Source organism: Gigantopelta aegis, unplaced genomic scaffold (assembly GCF_016097555.1).
Source record: "Gigantopelta aegis isolate Gae_Host unplaced genomic scaffold, Gae_host_genome ctg3177_pilon_pilon:::debris, whole genome shotgun sequence".
NCBI lineage: Eukaryota > Metazoa > Mollusca > Gastropoda > Neomphalida > Peltospiridae > Gigantopelta > Gigantopelta aegis.
The window spans coordinates 42,502-50,870 of record NW_024533214.1 but is presented as its reverse complement, the minus strand read 5'-3'; the positions used below and the strand labels follow the sequence as shown (position 1 = coordinate 50,870).

Sequence of the window (8,369 nt, the reverse complement as noted above, 5' to 3'; positions counted from 1 at the left end):
AATACTATTTTTTTTTTTTTTTTTTTTTTTTTTTTTTTTTTTTTTTTTTTTTGTTTTTTTTTTTTTTTTTTTTTTTTTTTTTTTTTTTTTTTTTTTTTTTTTTTTTTTTGTAAAAACTTGATATCAAAACAAGTTAAAATAGGGACAATTGTCACAACACAGATATATATAATGTAATGCTACACATGTGACACCAGATGGTTGAAGACTAACTGATCAGATCTTGTTTCTGATATCAATACAGTCAGCAAGAAGCATCATCACTACCAGTACCAAATGCTTGACCATTAGGAAAGAACTATATATAATAAAGAGACATAGACAATAATACTTCACACTTTACACAAGAATGAGCTCATTTTCCTCATAACACATAGTTCAAAGTACTATACATTGTCTTATGTTAGTTTAAATACTTACAGCAACAGCATTATAATCAATTTCATGTCCAGTGAAAGTTGAACACTTTTCCAGGTACGAATATCCCAAGCTAGAAAGAAGACAAATTTACAGTTACAAAGACATATATATCATTACAACAGTTAATGTTGATATATTCCTAGAATAGTATACCTTAGCGGAAGCATCACATGCTCCGGAGATGAAAACATTTTTGATCAGGTCCTAGAGAGAGGCTCATTACATCACCAGTATGGCCAGTAAATGAGGTGACAGTTTGTCCACTCTCAATATCAAATTAAGTGCACTAGATAAATGGATAAATAGATAAATATATGGAGTATATATTATAAAGAATGGACAGATGGACAAAAGAATGGATGCACACCATGTCATGATGTCTCCAGAAGATGTAAGAATACGACGTCATCGATAAAATCGACAACTGGAGAGGTATCCAGCGTGTCCCTTGAAGTTCTTTAGCTATTCTGACAGCACCTTCTCTGTTTCGCAGACATAAATAGTGCATACATTATCCAAACCACCTAAAAGCGGAGAGAGAAAGAGAATGAATAAAGGAGGGAGGGATGTGGAAGTTAAGGTTTCGGCGTTTGGGGAGAGAGAGAGAGAGAGATGAGAGAAGAGAGAGAGAGAGAGAGAGAGATAGGGATGAGAGAGAGATGCGAGAGGGAGAGAAGGAGGAAAGTCTTCATGATACACTAAAACCTCCCCCACAGGGCACAACAGATACATCGAAACCGAGAAAAGTACCCTCAATAAAGAGGTTATGTTTAAATTGCATTAGAATGGCACCACAAGTGTTTTTTATATAGTCTCATAAGATTCCACAATGAGATAAAGTGGTTGCATGTAATTAAGAATAGCCGACATGATAAATGTAGCCATCTAAATTCAACAATGTCATTGAATTGATTCAACAGGTGTACAAGGACAAATTGTCAAAGTGTTTATTTAACGTAATCACCATAGCCATAACTAAATGTTTGTGTCTAGAGAACCCAGACTAGATCAACTTGGTGTCCCAGTATAAACAAGACAGATTACCAGCTAACTGCATGATAAGGCACACACACACACACTCTGTAACCATATTCACGGCTAGTACATGTACATGTAATTATGTGCTCTGTACATGAACAATCATCATGCAGGTGACACAACAATCCCATCACTCCCAACCAATACATGCAATTAGACATGTACATGTTATTGATCCCATGTAGTAAGCAAATGTCTGACATTATTTACTTACCACAAGCAACAAAGCTTGAAGACGGTGCATATGCACAGGCCATTACCCAGCTGATCTTAGAGGAATAGCGTGAACCTAGAGAAAGAACACAAGTGACATGTTAATGAGACAGTCAACTTGAACAGATTAGAATTCAACTATGCTCCACTAAATAACAAGTCAGGTCACATTTCAAACATATCTTAATAGTACAAAAGTATGCTGACAAATTGTATTTATACATATTGTGAGTATAGAGTAGTAAGTTAGTAAGTCACTATGTCTACAATACAACTACTACTATACCATATAAGGTCAATGCTATTTATAGCTTGTTACTATAAATAGAACACTTATGCATTAATTATACTACCTTGTTTGTTGTAGTAGGCATCCCACACAATCAGTTTTCCATCTTGTGAAGCACTGACCAAGTTTCTAAAGAAGCAAACAAAAATGTGGCATTGTTTACTAGAGGGGAACAAATTATACGGATGCGTTCAAAGAATCACTGTATAACTAGATATAAACACTTCATCTCTCAATGTCTGTAAATAGAAGTGGATGTAAATAATACCTAGAATCTGAGGCCCAGTGCATTGCATAAATCTAGCTAAATGACCACGAAGTGTTTTCTAGTTCGAAGACTGACTCGATTTATAAGATCGACATCTTTGGCCACCTATGAAGAAAACAAGATCAATCTCCTGTCTCTCTCTGTTTATTTTTTCTTAAAACAAGTTAATCAACATATAACTCTTTATATAATGGACTGGTATACTCTTTCAACACAAACTCAACTATGGGTACCATCTATCCATCTGACCTCTATGTCACACAATACCCCCATATCATTTGATACTAGATTATAACAAAACACACAATAATATCAATATGCTATGACATCATGTGACCTCTACAATACAAGAATTTAGGTTCAAATATAATCTACAAACTTACCTCAGACAAAGAGGTGTCGCATACGGCCCATACCGAGCATCCTGTAAAATATATCAGGATGAAGTCATAAACAAACAGAAGATTAATCAATACTAATAGCACAAATATTTAAATGAAAATGGGCTTTAGTTTGATCTGCTAATAGGATAATTAAATACATAGTGTGTTTCTTTCACTTTGTTAATAGAGTAAACTTAACATGTGTAGTGTAATGTAATTCACATACTACATTGATTATTGTCGTTTGTATTCTCTATCAAGAATCCAATAGCTTTGTAAACAGTCACACATTATATCTAATGAATGACTGCTGAAAGAGTTCACTAGTTTTAGACAAACAAAACATTCAAAGATGTGTAAAAACATACTACAACATTTCTAAACAATTAGAGTAAAATGACTATTAGTCCAAGACTCAAAGTAAATGTACCATATGTCATTACTATGCAACACGTAAGTTCCATTACCATGTAAACATCTTATGATTTCACGTCAACATATCGGTGAAAAGCATGTCACTTGATCTTAGAAAAGAGTTAATCCTAGTGTTAAATCATTATTAGTTAGATCAATGTTATAATGTCAATCTTAACAAGTGTATTGTGTCATATAATACATCTTCATGGTTGCCTTGTATAACATTATTCCTAAAACAATGTCTCTCTATCAATTTATCTACTCCTTTCATTGATAAGAGATCAAGATTGCTTAGTCTAACAAAACCATTGACTATAACAATATACAATAATAAACAGTTTTCTTTAGTTGTAGTAGAAAAAGAAAGAAGTCAGCGTCAACACATTTAAACATGTTGAAAGTAGCAGCTAACATGTGTCACTGCAAGCAAAACAACGATCACACCCATTTAAAATAGTGTGGGTTGATCAATTATGATATTATTATTATTTCATATCCTAAACTTTTAGTTGTCTGTTTGTACTTATAGAGAGTTCCTTTAATTTGTTCTATTATTTTAATTCGTAGTCTTCCTCTGGTATGCATGAGTCTAACCAATCATGTGTACACAGTCAATCAATTTACTCACATACCAACCATATCAAGACCAATCAAGAACATGACACATGTTGTCAGAGATGACATTCCATTCAGGGAGGTATATTGATCAGAGTTAGATAACGTAGATTGATAAATATAGCCGACTGCTATTAAGAATAGAGTTGTTATCGCTTATGCAGAACGTTTAATTAAAACAATTACTTCATACCAAGTCAGATCTGAATTATCAAGTTCTAGGATCCAGTCTGACAACAATAACCAGATAATTGTTGTTATTTGTGTATGTGTATATGATCTGTTTTCGTTGGCAACTTAATGTTGCTGCTCTTGAGATTCTTAAGCCAGATGTATACAGACTGTACTCTAGCTACCTCAGATAATTAGAGTATTTGATCAATGTAGTACTATTCTCAGGCATGTCCTGAAAGGAATAGTAGTAGATATGGACAAATGGTTTACTTCCTACATGACTTTTAACTTCCTACACAAATTTTCTTTTAGTTATATCAAACTTCGGAATTTTCCCTTCATAACAGACTTCATTGACTCCATATGTACATAGACAATCACACAATGTTTTACTTATATCTAGATAACAGCTTTTGAAACTAATCTTAAATGCTTCTGAATCTGTGACAGTACTGTTTTAGTAAATTGTTAACTTACCCGCATTTTCTTCCTGAGTGTCTCGGCTTCTTGTCTCAATTGTTCTAACTCGACATTTTGACTATTTTCAGTACAACACAACCCCTAAAGGAAAAAGACACACCTCAAGGCTGTTCTTTTACATAGAGGCGACAAAGATCACATAACAGAGAAAATGTCTTACACTAATTCAGAAAGTTTTCAGCGGGTGACTGGAGGTCACGAATAAGCTGGAAGGTAAGTGAGAAGCGAGGTCCTAACTTCTAAAAATGGCGAAAGAACAACAGAGCCCTGGGCGATGGCTGGCTATTAATAGATTCCCATATTTGGTAACAGGATAAAGGCGGAGCTAATAGTCAGTTGACGTTGCGTAGCAACAACTCAGATCACGAGATCAGAAATGCTCCAAGAGCAACAAGGTCTTTTCAAAATATAAAAAGTAAAACAAACGAAAAAAAATTTGCTAAAATAACTATTTATGAACAAGTCTAGCTGGTACATGTCATTGAAGAATGAATGTTACTTGGTGAGAATATTTACATTATGACATAAAGTGACCTAAACTTATTAAGTGAAAAAAACACCTGCTAACAACTGAATGAATGAAACTGTGACTATCTCAAAGAGGACTTAAGCTTCAGCCATTTCCACTGATTCCTCAGGCTGGTCTTGATCTTGTTCATACTTCATTGTCCTCTTTAGAACGCTTGCTTTTAGAACGCTCGAGCCAGAAACTCCTCCCCTTCCTAATTAGACATAATACAACAAACATTATAAATTGATTGTTACTTGTTGTTACCTTTGCTGTTTGAGCCATGGTAGAAGTACGTTTCACAGCAGGCTTTCTTTTCATCACTTTCAGAAAATTTGCGTGTTTTGAGAACGTGTCTTGCCATATTCTTCCTTCCCCAAGAATGTGTTGACTATCCTGAACAAGGAAATAAAGTTGTGTTACAACAAAAATAATTATAGTCGCTTAGAAAGAAAACTACACAACGATTACAATTACTTCAAAGCCTTTAAGCACAAGTGGAGACACTTTGTATGATGTTTAATACAAGTGTTCAGTTGTACCTCAGCTGTCTGTGCAATAGTGGTAGTCCTTTTTATCTTGCTGGGTGTAGTGGCTTCACTGTCTTCTTCCTCTTCTGTTCAGCTTCTTTAGCAGCTGTTTGTCCTCGTGTCCTCTCCAATGTTTCTCCCTCTAACAACTCAGAACCTTCCTGAAATTGGAGTATTTAAACAATGAGGAATTTTTCCATTAAAAATAGATTACACTATCATTTACCTTAGCAGTGACAGCCATGGTTTGATTCTCTGGGAACTTAGGTTTTTCAGGAGACTGCTCAGTGATCTCTTGAGAGCAGCTGTCTGACCTCTTGTCTTCTCTAATTCTTCTCCTTCCAAAAGATCTGCTCCTCCTAACCAAACAGACAGATAAATAATCTTTACAATATTTTAAGACAAATTGAATGTAAAAACAAGTAAATAACAAGTGCAATATCTACAATGTAGTGATGATAATTTGGTAGTATAATACATGCAAGAAAGGGACTTTCATAGACCATTGGACTGTCAAACCACAAAGTATATTACATAATGAAACTTAAAACTAAGAAACATAGATGCACAATATAAATGTTAATTTGTTGATGCATACAATAGACCACCAGCAAACAATAATGCCATCTGCCACCACATTAGAAATGAACACCCATAATTAGAAGCCTAACAAGGACTTCCTTTAGCAGTCACAGCCATAGTCCCTTCACGAGCCAATTTAGGCTGTCAGATTGATCATCCGCACCATTGGTATCACCATTAGGTCTACCATTGGTATCACCATTAGGTTCAACATGGGTCTCATCATCATTAGGTTCATGACCATCAACAGTGATCTGGTCAAGTTCTTCTCTTTTGACCGCGAGTCTTGACATCATCATCCGTTATTTGAATACCTTGAGATTCTAAGAACTCTTACCTTCCTATACAAGAACAAATGTTTCAGAAATAAAGAGCTTTTTTACGAACATGAAACCATTTCATGTTCCTATTTGGTTTCATGTTACTACCAGAAATCCCAAGTTTCAAAAAGGTTGTGGTTGTAGTGTATTAAAATAAAGTGTTCAGTGGTGCTCACAATGAAGTTTAAACATGTAAGTTAGTTTACACTTTGTAAGTGTGTTAGCTATACTGATGACCTATCATAATAATGAAGTCATTCTGAGTAAAAATAAACAACTTTCCCCTTAGCAGCTGGAATGTTTGTTTCTTTGGACTACTGTTATAACAGGCAATATTATTACAGAGAAGTACAAACAATTACCTCTGGTTGTTACTGGCTACAAACCAATATTGTAGTTGTCCCTCCTACTCACCTGTGCTGTAACAGCCATGGTTCCTTCCCGTTTGAGTTGTGATTGCTCAGACATCTTCCCGCGGTCACTTCTTGATGTTGTGTCGACAGGATATGAAGAAAAGCTTACTGTCAATGAAGTGAGCTAAAGAAAGAAAGAAGAAAGAAGATTGTTCAAAGGTGCTTTAGATTTTAAGCTTTGCGCTGATACGGAGATGACCGTAAGTAAAGTTTAGGCGCCTTACAGCCGTCTCTATTAATTAATATTTGGCGCATGCGCAGACATGGAAGGAAGGGCGTGTCGCTGAAGTTATAAGTACAAATTTAAGCTACTGCAACAAGTGTAGCAGTTTATCAAAATATTGTAAGTTGCAAAAAATTTTAATGCAAACTTTTTCAAAATGTCAATTTTCATTGCAGATAAGGGGTCATTTATATCACCATGCAGACAAACCACATCTTGAAGAGGTTGCTAAATTCAACAGATCATCATTGAAGAAAGTGAGTACAGAAGAGAAGAATACACTTCCAACTAAAGAAAGTATGCAATTGGCAATTTATTGAGATGCTTCTATATATTTTACAGTAATTCAACAAGAAAGAGAAATAAATAAATAATGTAGAAAATTGGCTACTATATTGCTGCTTCTATGAACAAAATGTAAACAATAGGTCATTAGTATACCAATTACTTTTGTTCTTTTGCTGCATTTAGAAAGCCAAATTAATTATTGTGTGTTGTTTGTTCATATTGTAAAAACACGACCATCATTGATTTTTTATTTAATTTCTGTTTGATAGCAGGTCTATCTGAATGAAGAGTAATTGAAAAATACTAAGTTATTATCATTATTTGTATAATTTATTGTTATTAAAATAAATCTCCACTGCTAGAAAGTTGGTAATACATATTGGACTTTGGATTCTATTGCTGAGATCGTAAGAGTATAGCAAGTAAATTCATTTCTTGAAAGGACCACGCCCATTAAGTCATGTGTGCAGATACTAGGACGAGTCAGAAAATCAAAAAGCAAGTCTACAGCTGTGCCTGTTGGTAGTATTTCACTACTCTTTATGATTTTATAATTTAATGTAGGTCTTTAAAAACTTGTAATCTATCAATAATCGATGATGACGTCAGAACAATCGATTTTACTAAATCATGACCACCTTCTTAACACTTATCCTGGCAACTCTGTCATTCCACAGCAGCAATCCTCTGCTTCCTCTCAACCTATAGACTTACATGATGACCCACAAAATATCAAACCCTTTTCCTAGTCTAACCTCTGAAGATGGTCACAATGATTTTTGAGACATCGCTCACGGCTAGCAATCCACAAGCTGTCCTATTTGCATTAGAAAGAGCTGTTGACTTGCTACGAGGACAAGTAGAACAAGAGAGACAAAGGGATATTCAAAGGAGGTAACAAAAGTTAAAAAGAAGGGTACTGTGAATGATCATGATGATAACATTAGTGGTTAGTGTAGGAACAATTTTGTCATTGGGGGGGGGCACATATTTATGTAGTTGTGACTGGTATAGTGAGGAAGATTTGTATTTGAAAGTGGCTAATCTAAATTAGTTCATTGTGAAAAACCATCTCACAATATACCAAAATATTGGGGGGGGGGGGGGGGGGGGCTCGTGCCCCCTGTGCCCCCATGTTCCTATACCTAAGTAAATAGAGGATTAACATTGTGCATCTCATAGAGTATATATGCTAAGATACAATGGAA

General features: G+C 34.9%; 1 pseudogene; it reads right to left on the bottom strand.

The window, feature by feature from the left end:
- Nucleotides 1-244: 244 nt before the first annotated feature.
- Nucleotides 245-6,210, bottom strand: LOC121391968 (annotated as a pseudogene).
- Between the last annotated feature and the right edge of the window lie 2,159 nt (nt 6,211-8,369).